The following is an 18,132-nucleotide window of genomic DNA, read 5'->3' as shown; positions in this document are numbered from 1 at the left end:
AGTGATAATTTGAGTTCTTCCTTTCCAATTCGTATCCCTTTGATCTCCTTTTGTTGTCTAATTGCTATAACTTTTTTTTTTAAAGAAGAGACAAACGCCACACAAGAAGTTACATAAAAGACTCCTCTACAGATGCCATCATCCCCATCTAGACTGGCCAAGTACCCATCATGGATCCAGGCTTTGACTCTTAGTCCCTCAGTCTTCATGTAAACTCTGGGTCTGATGCCTAACCATGCACCGATTTCCTTCTGATATGGAGTCTGCTCCATGTCTGAGCATTTGCTCCTGTTTGAACCCTGGTGTGACGCAATTACAACAGCATATATCTGAGTAACCTCTTTCCCATTTCCACCTAGCCCTCATGGCTAAAGATACTGACAGGTAGGCAACACTCTCAGGTCTGTCTTGGTGGTGGCAAATAGGACTGTCTTTTCATTTATCTTGCCTTAATTTCTTCAACTCGATTATAGATTTCTTGAAACAAAGATTAATCTTCATGGTCTTTCCCACTCTACCTAATACACTTCCTGGTGACAAAATTATTAGTTAATTGATTTAAATTACTCCCTTATCACCAATATAACTCCCACATCATACCCTGAGTAAAGCAGAGCGGACAGCTGCTGGCTCGTTGTAAATTTAGTGTTTAGGAAATCTCTCCCAGCTCAAGGCCTGTCTCCTTTGCCAGGAGGCCCAAAATAACCACATTACTCACTCCTTTGAGTCAAGGCCTTGAGAACTCTTGTTAAAATGCGAATGTCATCTTGGAGGGATAACATGAGACTATCGATGCCTATTAATAACATCAAATGCTATTAGCTTAGCAGGGTGTAAGAACAATCCAGAATATGGAAAGGCAGACCTGAGTCATTCCCACAACTTAGGGACAAATCATAAACATTTTAGCAATACATGGGTACCTACAGAAAAAGAACAGGGATCTCTAAAAGTTCAAATGAGATGAGAATTTTAAAAGTACCTGGCACAGCACCAAAAAAAAAAATTAATAACTACCATGTTTTAGCCTAGTCTTTGCTAGTAACATGCTATGTCCTTTCTGTAGACTGCCTCATCTCTGTCAATGAATAAGGATTAAGTATAGAAACCAAGTCAGACAGATATTAAGATGAGCACTGGCCTTCTTCTGTATACAGAGGTAATATAAGTTTGCATGGCTGTCTGTTCTCTGGTGCTTATTGAAGCTTCATGCTTCATGATCACTGTGTTTGATTATTGCTCTTATTACTACATTCTTCAGTTTACAAAAAGACACTGCAACACAGGAAGTTCAATGAGCTGTTCATCTTAGGTTATTTTTCTCATTGCCATGATAAATATCCTGCAAAAGCAACTTGATAGAGAAAGGACTTATTTGGGCTCACAATTCGAGGGTAAAGTTCATCATGGTTCAGAAGTCATGGCACCAGAATTGAGAGGCAGCTGGTCACATTGTATCTATAGTCAAGAAGCAAAGAGAGACAAGTGTTGGGAATCATCTCAATTTCTCCTCTTTCTACATGTCCCAGGACCTTTGCCCATTGGATGCTATCACTCACAATTAAGGTAACTCTTTCCACTTCAGTTAATCGTATCTAGACAATTCATCACAGGTATGCCTACAGGCTTGTCTCCTAGGTGACCTAGATGTTATTAAGCTGACAATATTAACCACCACACTGCCCTATCCCTCCAAGTCATTTGTAAATATTTCTCCTGAGATTTGAGCTCACAAAGGCCGATTCCAGAGCCGTTATATTTCCCAAGAGACTCAATCACGCAGCTTTCGTAAAACCTTTCCAAATTTCTTGGTTTTTCTAGATCTTTCCATGCAAAGCCACCAGTAGAGACCACTGTCCTCTGCTGTCTCCAAAACATTCATACAAGACTGACTGGTGTCACATAAACCTTACCCCATTGCAAGCATACATACCTGCAGAAAAGCCACCAATATATGTGAATCATTACTAAAAGAAATACTAAGCATTTAGAAGGCAATTAGCAAAATTTTGAAAAGACATTCTCAAACTGACATTTTTGCCAGGGGTAGATGGGAGCAAATGTGGAGTCTTTTTACACACACACACACACTGACATAATCAGACCTGTATCTGTGTTTGGAAAGTTGGACTTGTCTTCCTACCTAGGTCTAGCTAGACAGGGTTCATAGAGATCTAAGAGCCAACTATAAGGATCTGCTGAAAACTATAGGGGGGGTCCTGGCTACCCAACCCCCAGAAAGAAGCACAGATTTTAAAGGGGGGGCTTTAATATCACAGGGAACAAATGGCAAAGCTGAAGCCTATCTGTGAGGCTTGTCCCTCTACATCTCACTTAAAAGGCACCACACATTTTCCTCTATGTTTGCCTGGAGGTTGCTATAGCAACAGAGAGCCCAAGGAGCTGATTTTCTGTTTACAGAATGCACAAGTGTCGTGTGCATAGATGTTCAAGTAAAAGGAAAAGCTTGGAATGCCCAGAAGATATTTACATCTAAGCTTTCGTTCTGCAAAGTAAAACATTTTCCTTGCTTCATTTCTGGTTGCAAAAAAAATGGGCCATGCTTGCTTTTCTGTGGCTAATTGTCATGCGATTCGCCCACATTCTAGGGAGCTCTAATGCCTTTTTGATAGTTCTTATAGCTTTAGAATAAATTTCCTTTAAGACCATTTTTCAGGCCTAAAAAGAGTAGCTGTCGCACTAGAATCCCCTCTCATTTGAGTAAGGAAGGTAATTTTTAGACATTGTTTTAAATTCTCCATTTATAACTAACTAGAAGGCAAATATCTATTTTAAAGCTATTAAGTCTTGCCTTTGAAATCCAAATAACACAAAATATATTGACTTAAACTCTGACGGTTGGCTATATTAACTCTAATTATCTTCCATAGCAACAATTTACTCAGCCAATGAGGGTAATAACCACAGAGGGGACTGAGCTAAAGAGGAGAGGCAGTTTATTTCATGTAGTTTTGCCTAATTTGGTTTACCCTTCATATCTGTGGAAATTTGCCAAGAGCTAAAAGTATTGTGGCTGTTTGGGGGTAGGGCAGCAATGAGAATTCATCAAGACAAATGGTAGCACACTTGCCATGCACCTCACATATCTGCCTGAACTGGTTTCCTCAGATGATACTCCCATGAATATTAGAAATGGCTCTTTTCACAACTAGCTCCTGGATTCTTGCCTTGATTCAGCTGCTACAGAGTCTGTCCCATGTGTTAAAGATTCTAAGCCTCATATAAAGGTACCAAGTGTGGGACACCTTCCAAAACAATTCTACTAGCCTAGTTTTCTAAACTATGACCACACTTCCTCTAATGTCTGCTCCAATATTCATTGCACCAAGAAATCACCTTAGTTTCTTTGTTTGCTGCTTGCTTGCTTGCTTGCTTGCTTGATTGATTGATTGATTGCTTCTTGACAGGTGGATGTCAAACCTAAGCTATGCTAGGCAGGTACTCTGCCTCTGAGCTATATTCCAAGCCTTTGGTAATATGCAGTTCACGCTAGCCTTGAACTCAAGATCCTTCTGGCCCAGCCTTATGAATACTCTAAGGAGTCTGGACCATACTTCCTTCCACTGTGCTGAGTTCCCAGGAACCCTTTTACTGACAACAGAAGTCTATCATCCCTGTTTCTTCATCCTTCTTGTTTTCTGTCACTCTTTGCCCTACAGCCTTGGAGCTTCCTCAGCGTCTGCATATTGGCACAGGGGACTCAAAAATTCACAAACATCCCCTTCCTACTCTCTTCACAAGAAGGTAAGAAACTGCCTATGAAATAGAAACTAGCCAAAATCACAGCACTTGGGAGGCAGAGGCAGGTGGGTCTCTGTGAATTCAAGGATAGCCTGATGTACACTGAGTTCCAGGACAACCGTGGCTATAAAGAGAAATCCTGTCTTTAAAAATCAAAGAAAAAAAGGAGGAGGAGGTAGAAGAGGAGGAGGAAGAAGAGAAAGTGGAGGAGGAGGAGGAAGAAGAATGAGGAGGAGGAGAAGGAAAAGGAGAAGGAGAACAAGAACAAGAAGAAGAAGAAGAAGAAGAAGAAGAAGAAGAAGAAGAAGAACAAGAACAAGAACAAGAACAAGAACAAGAACAAGAACAAGAAGAACAAGAAGAACAAGAAGAACAAGAAGAACAAGAAGAACAAGAACAAGAACAAGAACAAGAACAAGAACAAGAACAAGAACAAGAAGTGGCCTATGTCACATACCTGTGCTCTTCTAAGCTAGATAGCTCAGCATCAAACTGCAGCAGTAAAGTCAGGCCTTGGGAACTGACTTTCCTAGTGATTTGCCTATGAGAGCAGATCTGAACCTAGTTGAGGTCAATGACCCCAAGAGAGGGAGATGTTTGCTTACATAGAAACCACTCAGGGAGTCTAGAATCAAGGCTGAAGCAGGCAAGCCTAGGAAATAGCTTAGCAACCAGAGACTTCACTTGGTTTGGGATATACATGCCTTCTAACGATGTATTTGGTAGTCTGAGACCATTACTTGTACGTATGATGCACATGCACAGTTCTCTTTGAACAATGCACCTAGCAGTCATTTGTAACATAGAGCCCCCAACTGCATCCAGCTGCAAGCTGCATATATATCCCACCTTGGACAATGGAATAAATTTATCCTCCCTTTAATGACCATCAAACTTGGGCATTTTCTATTCAAACATATTTCCAATACATTTTAGTACATCTGAAAGCTACGGACCATGAGCCCATCTACCCTGCACTAGTTTTGTGTGCATGTGCAATAAGACAAACTATGTCCTCAATAATAAACTTTTAGAGTGAATTCCCTATATGCCATCTTATGCCTACACATAGTTAGGCATGGGTACGAATAAACTCAGATATGTTGTAGGAATGGATATGAGCAGTAGAGAGATGATTATATAACTTAATCTGTCAATCAAGATGGGGAACCACCAACACTACATCCCTTGACAACCAAACGCCTCCTCTTTTTTTTTTTTTTTTTTTTTTTTTTTTTTGGTTTTGGGTTTTTGGTTTTGTTTGTTTGTTTGTTTGGAGACAGGGTTTCTCTATGTAGTCCTGGCTGTCCTGCAACTCACTCTGTAGACCAGGCTTGTCTCGAACTCAGAAAACCACTTGCCTCTGCCTCACAAGTGCTGGAATTAAAGGTGTGCGCCACCACCGCCTGGCCAAACCCCTCCTCTTATGTTGCATAAAAGAAAGCCTCAGACAATTACCAGGACTCTTAAGCCCCTCCCTGAGGCCTGCTGTCACTGTTAACAGTGGATTTCTGACTTGTACTACCATTTTCCTTTGGATAACGTTACCTTGCTACTTGTATAAACCTGTGAGACTTAATTTGAATCCTTTGAAAAAGAGGCCAAGAAGCTTGGCCCAGATCCTAACCACTAGTCACAGGGTCTCTGGGAGCCAATAGGACCTTATTAGAAAAATATCCAAAGAGAAGGAAGTCAAATCTTAAAGTATGAACCATTCTAAAACATTTTCTAGAAAGAAAATAAAGAAAGAGAGAGAAGAGAAAGAAGATAAAGGAGAAAAGAAAAGAAGGGCAGGGGGCTGGTAGTTCCAAGGTCAGGTAGCCAGGGAGAAGCTGCAACCCGAACCCACTCTACCTCCCCTTGTGAGATATTGTCCTCTTTGAGACCAGACACAGAAACTAAGACCCCAAAACTTCCAGTGGCTAAATTCCTAAAATAAAAAAGAAACAGAAACATGCAAAACAACAGTGGGCTTGGGACTTCAGATTTCAAATATTGAACAAATGCCTGGTTGAGCACACAGTGCTAACCTCATCACTCCTGCATTTCTATATAAAATTATTGCTAATGGATAATAAGTGGAAAAAATCTTATTAATGAATAAAGTCCCATTGTTTGGGGTAAAATTACTCTCTCACTGCATAATTCTTGAAAAGAGTTTTAAATGTATCAATGGGAACAAGAGCTACCCAGTATGACAATCAAGGAAGTCAGTTTGCAGTTACAAGCTTCCAGTGATTACAGTTCTATCCCAAGAATGGTGTGTGTGTGTGTGTGTGTGTGTGTGTGTGTGTGTGTACGTGCATATGTGCGTGTTATGTGTGTATGTGTCTCTCTGTGTGTCCATATGTGCATGCTGAGATGCACATGTGGAGGTCAAAGGACAACTCAGATGTTTGTTCTCCATCTATTTGTTTGAGACTAAATCTTTGTTGTTTGCTACTGCATGTGCCAACTAGCTATCCCACATTCCAGGATTCTCCTTTCTCTACCTACCATCTCCCTGCAGACGTGTTGCGATTGCAGATGTATGCTACCATGTCTGGCTCTTACCTGGGTTCTGGGATGCAAACTGGAGCCTTCGTGCTGGCATAGCAAGTGCTTTGCCCACCGAGACATCTCTCCAGCGTGTATCCTCAGATTCGGATCTACTACTGGTGCATAGGGATCATCCTATAGTCCTAAAGCTTATGTGTAATTTCTGTTTGACTCTTTTACATTTTATCTCGCAAATCTGATTTCCTGAAAAATGTCCCCATGGGTTTCTGCCAGTTTCCAGTGTGATGTCATCTGTCAAGATGCATCGCTTTGTTCCTGTTCAAGTTCAGAGGAACTGTTAGATTCCATTCCCCATCATCTTTCCCACTTCAGTTGTATGCAGGCTAGAAACGCAGTCAGTATTCCTTGGGATGAAGTGAAGAGGTCTAACCCACACAATGATGCAAGAGTTGTGTCCCATAAAAAGCCACCAGCGTTTTTCTATTTCCAGGAAGACTCATCAGTGGTTTAGTCATCAGCTAGGAGTGTAGCCCTTCATGATCTCTCTCTCTCTCTCTCTCTCTCTCTCTCTCTCTCTCTCTCTCTCTCTCTCTCTCTCTCTCTCTCTCTCTCACACACACACACACACACACACACACACACACACACACATACACACATCTCCTCCTCATTCAAGCCTAAAGTCACATATTTCTATTTTTTGGTTGGTTAGTTTTTTGTTTGTCTTTCATTTGTTTCTTTGTTTGCTTGTTTGTGGTTCTTTGAGAAGGAAAATTATACCACTGAGAGGTGTAATTCAGTGGTAAAGCACTCAACCAGAATGCATGAAGCCTTGTGTTCAAACAAACAAAAACTGAATCTGTTCAGAAGTGGAGGTGGAAAGATTATAAGAGCCTTAGGGGATGGATAACTCCAAAGAAACAGAATCTTCCAGACACAACAGGCCATGAGCTCATGGAAACCTTGGATGGCCTGCACAAGACCCACCCAGGTTCAAACTAGACAAAATCCAGGCACAGAAATGGGAAAGTGGACACAGAAGTCCCACTTCTAACCAGCAAGCTATTGGCAATGAATACCTACTGTGTGTGAGGGGGAATCAAGGTGGCTTCCCCAATGAAATGTCACTAGGTATAACAACCACACTCCAGGTCAGTCCCCAAGCCCAGGAGTAGTCAGCCAACACAAAACAGACTCAATGCTTTTGTGTGTATGCTTTGGTTTTGTTGGTCTTGTTTTGTTTTTGTTTTTTTTTTTTGTCTTATTATTTGTTTTAACCTTTGTTTTTAAGGATTTTTTCCAGAGAGAGAGAGAGAGAAAGAGAGAGAGAGAGAGAGAGAGAGAGAGAGAGAGAGAGAGGAAAAATAATATAATCAAAATTTATTGTATGTGAAAAAATTAACAACAAAAAGAAACAATCAAAATACTGTAACTACCCAGTTGAGAACACATTGAAAACAGAAGTTATAAGAGAGCTTTAGTCAACCATATGGAAGCTCAGGACGCTGGTGATGTATCACGCTTTGCCACCCCAACAGAAACAGCAGACACATGCAAGACTGAGAGCGGTGCGTTCAAGTGGCAGCTGTGACTGAAGGTGCATGTGTGAACTGTGGACACACCATGGCAGAACCATGGTAAGAGCTCTTACCTGAGGCATGAGCCAGTGATGCTGGTGTCGCAGAAGTGCTAAGAGAGTACAACGGCCTCTCATTCGAGCACACAGCCACCTGACACTCTTGCCACTGCATAGCATTGGGGACACCTAGGAGCCCTGCACGTCTGCTTGACACAAGATGATTTGAGGTCTCTTCCTTGGGCCCAGCATTTCCTGAATGTTTCCAAGTATTGAGAAGGAATAAGACTTATTTCCTATGTCCTATTAATTAGAAGACCAATAGTAACAGTCCTGTTATTGAAACTAGCTAACTTTCTAACTGGCACTATGTTATATGCCAGGCTCTGGTAATGACTTACCTCACATATATAGATGTATACAGATAGAGACATCATTCATACAAACAGACATACATATATACATACATACATACATACATACATACATACATACATACATACAAAGACCCAGAGAGGTTTATCCTTATGGCCCTGCTCTCCTGGGGTCTCCCAAAGCTAAAATTCACCAATGTCAGCAATGAAGAGTACTCTGGTTGGAGCTGACACCAACCATAAGAAAAACTAGTGTCAGACTAGGTCTCTCTTTCCTTGAATCTTGCCCTTCTGTGAAATTTTGAAAACTGGTAAGGAATTCAGCTCCCTACCCTAAGGAGACAATCCCCCTTGGGGTGGTACTAGTGAGCCCCAGCAGGTAGCAGACTTAGTAGCACTAAGGAGCCGCTGCTTTGGAGCACACACTTTAGAGGGCTCTGCGGCTTTCCACTGGGACAGTAGGGTTACATGAGGTCTACAAAAAGACTCAGGAAAATTATGCTTTTAAGATTGTACCTAGACTTTTTGATAGCTGACTAACCACTTGGGCATTTATTTCTGTCCTAAGGGGAGAAAAAGTCTCTTTTTTTCTACACTACAGTATAATAAAAGTGGGTCTCAGACTGGTAAGATGGCTCAGCAGGTAGGAGTGCTAAACCAGAATTTATGCCCAGAAACCCACAATGGAAGGAGAAAAATCAACTAAGGAAAACTCTCCTCTGACCTCCAGATGTGCAGCATGACATGGCTCTACACACACACATACATACCATTCTAATAACACTAATAATTAAAAAAAAAAAAAAAAGATCTTCCTCTACTATTCTGCTAAGCCTTGTACTGACTCCACATCTACCCGAGAGCTCTTTGGTCAAAATTACCTGCTTCTGCCTTGGTAGCAAGCCTTTTAGGCTGAGCATGGCCTTCATAGGGAAGTCACTTTAAATCTGACCAGTACTTTCTATTCCAGGGACCCACAGCCAGAGCAAATGTTTGCCCTCTTGCCCTACTGACTGGCAGTTGGTAGAGGCTAAAAAGGATCTGGACTCTCTAGGACCTATCCAAATTAGGAAAGGAAGGTTTGGCAGCCTAGGTGATAGGAAACAGCACGCAACACAGACACACAGCAGCAGTAGTGGGACTATTTTAAATGGTGCTGTCTAATAGAAGGTCTAGCCTGTTAGCCCGGAGATATGGCAGCAGCAGGTTGAGTACCCCAGAGGTGACCACATGGCCTGCTCACTACATTTGCTTCACTTTCATCTTGAGGGAAGTCACTGTCAAGCTAGTAGCCATAATTTCTAGCCATGCTCTGGGTTCCAAGCAAGGTACTCAGAGATATTAGAGTGTGCCCCTCATACCCTAACACTAAGGTTTCAGCCTGTGTCTAGCGGTTCCCCTCATGGGGAGCTTGTTACACTGGTAGATGCCCTTGGAATTCTAGTCTAACTTGAGTCTAGTTGATTTCCATGAAGACAGATCCTATCGGCGAGAGCCTGATTCCACTGAAGCAGAGGGTAAGGTGCATTGAAGCACAGGAGGCAACAGAATCATCTTATCATTTATAGATCCACCAAAGTAGGAGTGCTACCCACAAGAGCTGTTGAAAACTGGAGAGGACAAGATGTTCAGCCAGCAAGAGTTCTATAGGGGAACCTATAATATGAATACCTACAATCCCTTATCTGCGTAATGTACATGTGATGAGAACCATTAAATCCTGCTTCAAGGTTTGTGCAACTATTGCCCCACTGAGAGGCCACCATCTCGTGGTTAGATGTGAGGAAGCGTGGATGGCAGAGTGAGAAGCATCGGAGTGTACTGGGCAGATAAACAGCAGTGGGTCCTGGAAGACGGGCTGACCTAGAATCCTTGTCCTTTTCTAAAAAGTATGTTACAGGGTGGTTATTCTGCTGAGGATTTCAGGTCATGTGCCAAACTGGAATGGCAAAAACTGAGGCTCGGGTGCAAAAAGACCTTCTTAAGTCACACTACAGCACACCAATCGCTGATAAATAAAAGGGAATTGATAAGAAAAGCTCCTCCATATCAGTTCTACAATTAATAGAGACTTGCAAGGCTTTTGAAGTTGAACAAGGCTGTGGAGATAACTCAGTGGGTAGAGCTTGCTGTTCAAGCATGAGAACCTGAGTTCAAATCCCAAGAACCTATCTATATAAGGCCAGCTGCTGTAGCATGCATCTGTAATCCTGGTGCAATCCTTACCACAGGGATGGTAAGATGACAGGCAGAGAGACAGGAGAATCCATGGACGATCAAAGACCGGGTAGCCTCGCCCACACAAGGATCCAATCAGTATGTGAACAGCTTGTGAGTCCACATGATGATTTTAATCATCTCATTTACTGTACACCAGGCACATCCTGCCAAAGCTTACTCTAAGTCTGAATCATATCTCGCCATTCTCTATTGCTTCCAAAACAGAGGAAATAGTCCAATTCCAGTTCAGCTCAGCAAAGAAGATTGTGAATTAAACCTGGATTGTGAACAATGTCAAAAAGACAGCTTCAGAGAGCTCTCATTTAAAATGCAAATGAGATGTTAAGCTGAGAACAAGGGGAGGAGAATTAGTTCAAGAGACACATTTCCGTTATGATAGCTTCAACCTGGTGCCATAATGATAGATTCTAACCTGTGATTAATTTAAGCAGTCACATGTGTCAACCTGCCAGTTATGTCAAATGGACTTGGCTCGAATAAGGAATTCTGAAAATAGTTCTAACAGATGTGGAAGCAAATGGAGAAAAAGAGGATGAAGAAGAGAGGGAAAGCGAGCAAAGGTGAGTGGAGAGGGAAACCAGAAGATGAAGCACTCCATTCAGTGCTATGACCTCAGCACCATGAGTTCTTCAACAAAAGCAACTTGATCGAATTTCCTAAAGCAAGAACTCCTAAGCCAGAGGCGGTGGCTTACCCCTTTAATCCCAGCACCCCAGAGGCAGAGGCAGGCTGATCTCTGAGTTCAAGAACAGCTTGGTTTACAGAGTGAGTGAATTCCAGGATAGCCAGGGCTACACAGGGAAACTCTGTCTTGAAAAACAAAACAATATAGAAGTAAACGAACTCCTGACTCCCATTGAGATATTATTGCTTGTTCGAGCTCAGTTGTTCAGAAATGCAAATGTGAATGGTCTTCTCTACATAGAATGTTATTTAAAGGATACCAGGTGATCCATTTTGCCCATCACCACCCCTCATTTTTACACTTTCAACCAGGCATACACCTGAAATCCTCAGCATTACAATCCTTTCATTAAATTGATTACTGTCTGGAAAAAGTATAAACTTTGGCGCTTCTGCCTAGTGCCTGGTGCCAGGGCACCTTGTTATCTCACTGCTTAGACATCCTTCTACTGACACAAGAGCTAATTGAATTTGTAATGCCTTCAGCTTCTTCCTCTATAAATCTCTAGATGTTGATATGCACTGGGTTAAATATATATATATATATATATATGTATATATATATACATATATGTGTGTATATGTATATGTATATATATATATATATATATATATATATCTTTAAAGATACAAATATTAAAAGTGCCAGGCACAGTGACGGGTGCCTGTAATCTCAGTTTCTTGAGAGGCTGAGGCAGGCAGGCCAAAGATGGGGTTCAGCTAAGGAAACTTAGGGAGTATGTAAAAAATGAATATGGATTGGGGCTAGGGAAAGAGAAGGACAAGATGAAGGATGAAATGGGAGACAGAGGGAGAGAGGGAAGGAAAGAGAGAGAAAGAGAGAGAGAGAGAGAAAGAGAGAGAGAGAGAGAGAGAGAGGTTGAATTACCAAAAATTATTTCAAAGTGAGGCCAGGCATATACCTTTAATCTGAGCACTTGAGAGTCAAAGGCAGGCAGATCTCTGTGAGTTTGAGACCAGCCTAGTCTACATGGCAAGTTCCAGAACTGTCAAGACTATAGAGAGAGATTTTGTCTCAAAAATCAATTAATTAAGTTATATATATATGTATATATATATATATATGATCAAAGACCTAAACATTAGAGCTAAAACGATAGGAAACTTAGAAGTAAATGCATAAGTTTTATGATATCACATTCAAAAGTCATTAGCTGGATCTGACATGAAAATGTTAGCAAAAGAAATATATGTATGTGTATGTATATACACATCTATATATAAGACAACAGACAAGATAGAGATGAACATAAAACATTTGCATCTCATAGGACATTGCTAACAGTGCAAAAGAGCTGTCATGGGAAGAAATGAATATTATGCCTTTGATAGATATCCAGGACACAAAGAATTCCTGACTCCAAAAGGGAAACAAACTATACAGTTTCTTAAATGAGTATGGTGGCTTGAATAAAATTGGCGCCTCGTACACTTGGATATTTGAACACTTGGTCTGGGGCATAGCTGGTGGAACTGTTTGGGAAAGATTCGGAGGTGTGGTCATGTTTGAAGAGGTTGGAGATAGGCTTTGAAGTTCGCAGTCTCTGCCTCATGCTTATGTATCAAGATGTGAACTCTTAGCTGTTTCTGTTGCCATGTCTTTGCATCACCACCATAAATTCTACCTCTCAACAATTATAAGCCTCAAATAAACTCTTTCTTCTATAAGTTGTCTTGTTCATTGTGTCTTCTTGCAGTAATAGTAACTAAAATCGTGGGCAAAGAGCTTAAATATAATCTCACCCGGATCAACAAATAGTCAAAAGCCCATGCAAAGATGCTCAGAATCTCTAATGATTTGGAAAATGCCAACTAAAACTGCTGGTTACTATTCTGAGTGTATTAGGATAACTGTGAAAAGAAAATGTGAAGCCAGCACTCAGGAAGCTAAGACAAGAGGATCACAAGTTTGAGCCGTAGAGTAAGTTTATGTCAAAACAGATATTGGAAGAAAGGAGAGAGGAGGGAGGTGAGAGGGAGCATTTTAAATTAATTGGCATGGTGTGTGTGTGTGTGTGTGTGTGTGTGTGTTTGTGTAGTGTGTCCAGATAGCTCCTGGGCAGGTGTGCACATGCGACCCCCCCCAGGGGCCAAAGTGATGTAGCCAAAACTACCACCACAGATACTATATGAACAAGCAGCTTCACTTCTCGCTGCAGGGACTCAGGTAGCTGTACCCCCAATATCCTGAAGGAAAAAATGAATCAAATGTCATTTATAATCTGCCATAGGTGTGCAACAGAACAGCCTCAAAAGGGGAAGAAACTTCTGGCATGCCTCAACATGGCTGAACCTTGAGGACATTAGACGAAGAGGTACAAGCCAGTCACAGAAGAACACATGCTGGGTGATTCCATCTACACAAGGAACCTAGAATAGATAGACAGAGTAGATAAAATAGATAACAGAATGGTGGATGCTGGAGTCTGAGAGGAAGGTGAAACTACAAAGTTGTTTATAGAGAGGAAGTCCATTTGGGAAGACGAGAAAGTCCCAAAGAGGGACAGTGGTAGTGATAATGGATGTACTGCTAGAACTGTGTAAGACCCCTAAGCAGTGCACTCATATTGACTAACATGTTCATCGTTGTGTGGTATTGTATTTCACCACAGTAAAAAATTTAAAAGTCAACTACAACAAAAGGTGGGCACATGACTGAAGCTCTTCTCTATGTCAGTAACGGAGGACACTAAGCCAGGCTTGGATAGCTAGCTGCACAAAGATTATTTTGGGAGCTTGGCTAAAGCACTGAGCCCCTCATCAAGCTTCTAACTTAAGAATGTCCTTATGTTCCTGAGGCCTGTCTAGTGTGCAGCCTGGTCTGAAGGCTGCTGTGCCCTGTAATTTCACCACTCAGAATTTACAAGCCAAAAAGCAATTATTCATCTTTTGTTTGCAATGACTCAGTCCTTAAAAGACTAATCTTATGTAATGAAATGTAAATGTGAGGCTATCATTTAAACTATGCTATTAAATATAACTCAATTCTTACGAACATTGTGTTAAAAAAAATCTCTTGAATATCTGTGGAATACTTCCTCAACTAGCAAAGAAGCCTTCCCTATGTTATCTTGGCCAACACTAGCCTTTTAGGAATGCTTGACTTCACACTCATGGACACATCATGATTTACATTTTGAAAATCAACTTCCACCTGAGATAATCAATGCCTGTTCAATGAAAGCACTACCCAGTGATTACACGCCATCTGCATCCACAGACTCATTCATTATTAACAGCTCTGGGAATTTATATTATTGATCAGCATCTTTCTGGAGCCAGGAAAAATTTTCAATTACATGCTAAATTAAAAGCTTGCAGATGTCTACAGGCAATTCGTGATAAGTGGTAACACATGGTTTAATGGAAAACATTGAGCTGAAACCTGATGGCCTAGTGTGCTAGACCGTGTGCTATCCAGAGCCTCCCTTAAGGACTTAATACAGGTGGCCTTTATATCCACAGATTGAACATCCATGGGTTCAGTCAATCATGAACTTAAAGTATTAATTTTTAATTACATACTTTTTCTATAATTAAAAAATCTGGGTTCGTACTGAGCATGTAAAGATTATCTTTCATGCCTAAGCAGATACAACATACAAACTATTTGCATAGAATTTACATTATATTAAGTATTTCAAATAATCTAGAGGTTAAACAGGAGATTCAGGCATGGTGCCATACATCTGAGATCCCAACACAAGGTGGGGAAACCAGGAGGATCAAGAGTTCAACACGACGCGCAACAACATGACAAATTCAAGTCCAGTTCAGGATAAATGAGGCATTGTTACAAATTTAAGTGTGTGTGTGTGTGTGTGTGTGTGTGTGTGTGTGTGTGTGTGAGAGAGAGAGAGAGAGAGAGAGAGAGAGAGAGAGAGAGAGTATGAGGGTTGTAAAGTTTATATGTAACTATATATAGGGAACCTGAACATCACAGAGTTTGGTATCCTTCGGCCACCCTAGAATCAATCCTCCATAGATACTGAGAGGCAAAGGTACTCAGTGTCTCAACTTCATGAAAATGTCCACAGCTAAAAGGTTATGCCTTTTCCTCCAAGGTAACCTGTGTGCAGTGGATGACTAATGGACTCTGCTCGTCAGTGTCTCCATGGCTGCGGGTTCATCTGAGTTTTCGCTCCCAGGTTGAGGCTGCTCCGCCATTCCACTTCTCTCCACTAATTCTGCTTTCCTCGCTCCTAAAAGCAAGTCCTAATAAATCATCTGCCACAGAGTCTCCCTCTCAGAGTCTGTTGCCAGGGAAACCAGACCTGCATCATCGCTGCTTTCAAGCTGGAGATGTGAATAGAGGAGTCACTTAACCATAGCTCCTGCTGTAATTGAAAAAGGGGGTGGGGGGAACTTGACTAAGCTTTGGGCCACCAGAAATTTCCAGTGCTATAACAAACCAACTTCTTGTTGTGACAAAGACTTGTCCTTGTGCCTCATTTGCTAGGGCCAAATTCATAGATTTTTTTTTTTTATGTGTGACCAGTCCTGTAGACGGTAAGGAGAACATATTCTGTATGACTCCAGGTTCAAGTCCATAGAAATATGGAGTGTCTCCCTGATAGAAAACGTCCTGGCAGGGGCTTACCAGGTTAATTGACATAGCTTACCCAGGACCTCACCATTGTTAACACTCAGACATCCCAGGTTCCAGCCAGAGAAGAATAGGTGAATCCAGTAGGAGCTGAAGAATGTGGGTTGAAGATTCTCAAAACGCATTATATTAAACCCTCAAAGAACTAGTAAATGTATTTGAAAGAAACAAGTCCTAGGGCCTCTTGGGACACCAGTCCCAGATGAAGCTGAATGGTTAACCACCTGCTGTGGTCTTCTATGTCCCCTGGTCTCTTGGGCTCCCACAATTGCTCACTGGCCTGAGAAATAGGACTGTGGGCCTTGAAAACATAGCAAAATCTAGGTCCCCACCCCCTAGACTAGAATGAATTGACTTCTATTCCCTGCTTCCTCTATCACGACTGTAACTGTTGGTATGCAAATACTTGTTTAATAGCCTTTTCCTGAACTAGAGTGTAAGGGCCAAACGGAGACGTATGACCCAGTGGTGGTTGTGCCCTCCATATATAACAAAAGGCTAGCATCTGAGCAGTACCCAAGAAACATGTAGATTCAGTGAGGAAAAGGGAAGAAGGATAAGAACACAGTGCCTGGACGACAAGCAGAGGATAAAATACAGAGGAGGATAAAGGGCAAGTTAGTCAAGGGGATGGAGGTAAGTAGGGAGTGACAAACCTTGTGTATGTACACACAACTTCAGGCCATAGCTCCATTCTCTTGTGTGGACCTCTATGGTCCTAAATTACCACTAAGCTTTTGATTGATTCCCACAAGTATGTCGGAAGCATACTTGTGATTTTCATTTGTGCCTAGAATAAACTTAGGTCCTCCATTTTCAAATTTGAGGGAGACACATGGATAAATGTACTAGATCACCTTGATACAAGGTATCCTGTCTAACAGAGATTTGATCAGATGTTCCACTCATTCTGCATAATGAGGAGTATCTTGGTTCTCTTGAAAAAGTAGTATCAAGCCGGGCAGGGGTGGCACACACCTTTAATCCCAGCACTTGGGAGGCAGAAGCAGGCGGATTTCTGAGTTCAAGGCCAGCCTGGTCTGCAGAGTGACTTCCAGGACAGCCAGAGCTACACACACACACACACACACACACACACACACACACACACACACACACAAAACAAACCCTGTCTCAAAAAACCAAAAAATAAAAATAAAATAAATAAATAAAAGAAAGAGAGAAAGAAAGAAAGAAGAAGCAGTATCTACAATTTTTGATGTTTTTTTTTTTTTCTCATTGTCAACTAATGAATGAAGCAAGTCATTTTGCTTCCAGAAAGGCAGTGAAATTGTCTTCTTACACATTCCCATGGCCATTCTGGAAGCCTTTTCAGTATAACTCTCTACCAAGTTCTAAGTACCAAGCAGCTTCGTCATCCTGATGTTAGTCTGAAAATGGCCTAAATTGAAATGTGTGCTTAAAAACTAGAGACTCTTGTGTTTGTGAATTTGCTTGTCAATGGATGCCATCCAATTTTAACAGGAACTCATGAGTGTTCATATTGATGGCACTCTCCTCTTAGCTCCTAGCATAACGATAATTAAATTTGGTATGTGAAAATGTACTCTCTCTGCATGAGACACTAAAATTGATTTCTGCCCTTTTCTCTGTTCTTGTAAATGAGTTTGGTCCTTGACTAATCCAGAGCTCTCTAGAACCTAAACAGCTTTGTTTGTCAAGCTGAAGTATGGCCTTCTATCTCATCAATCTCACATCAACTATAAAATATGTTTAATTTCCATAGATGTACTCATTCCTGTAACTTATAAAGCATATGAACCAAGTGGTGTGAATAAGTAAACAATCCAGTGATGGATAGCTGTTGGTTACATCAAAGTCTCTTTGTCTGAGGCTAGCTTCCATGACAAAGTGATGTCTGAAGCCCCACTTCTGCTCTCAGAACTTCCCCCAGGATTCATGCTCTGAAGGATTTAGCATATAGAGGCAAAGATGCCCTAAAAGCATTAAAGTACAACCCATGAACCACTGGGGATCCGAAAGATGCTCTCAAGAGACCCATGAGATGAGAAATTAATTTCCCAATATTACTATGATATCATTTGGGGGGGAACTCATGTCTGTTGATAGGATAAAATGGCAATGAATAAAACTGCCTATACCTGAGCACATATTGAGAAAATGGCACCAAAATGCATTAGTGGTCATTAAATTCTTCACTACAGTGTAGCTGTGAGGAGTTCACTAAATGCCTTTAATGAAGCACTAAAATGTCAGTTTGTCTGTCTTTGTATTTTTAAGATGGGATCTTACTCTGTAACTCAGGCTGGCCTCAAACTTATTGCTGAGCTTATATGTTTAAGAATATCTAATCTTGACAGGCAGTGGTGGTGCACACCTTTAATCCC

The sequence above is a fragment of the Mastomys coucha genome, unplaced genomic scaffold, assembly GCF_008632895.1.
Source record: "Mastomys coucha isolate ucsf_1 unplaced genomic scaffold, UCSF_Mcou_1 pScaffold14, whole genome shotgun sequence".
NCBI lineage: Eukaryota > Metazoa > Chordata > Mammalia > Rodentia > Muridae > Mastomys > Mastomys coucha.
Note: the sequence above shows the minus strand (reverse complement) of the source record.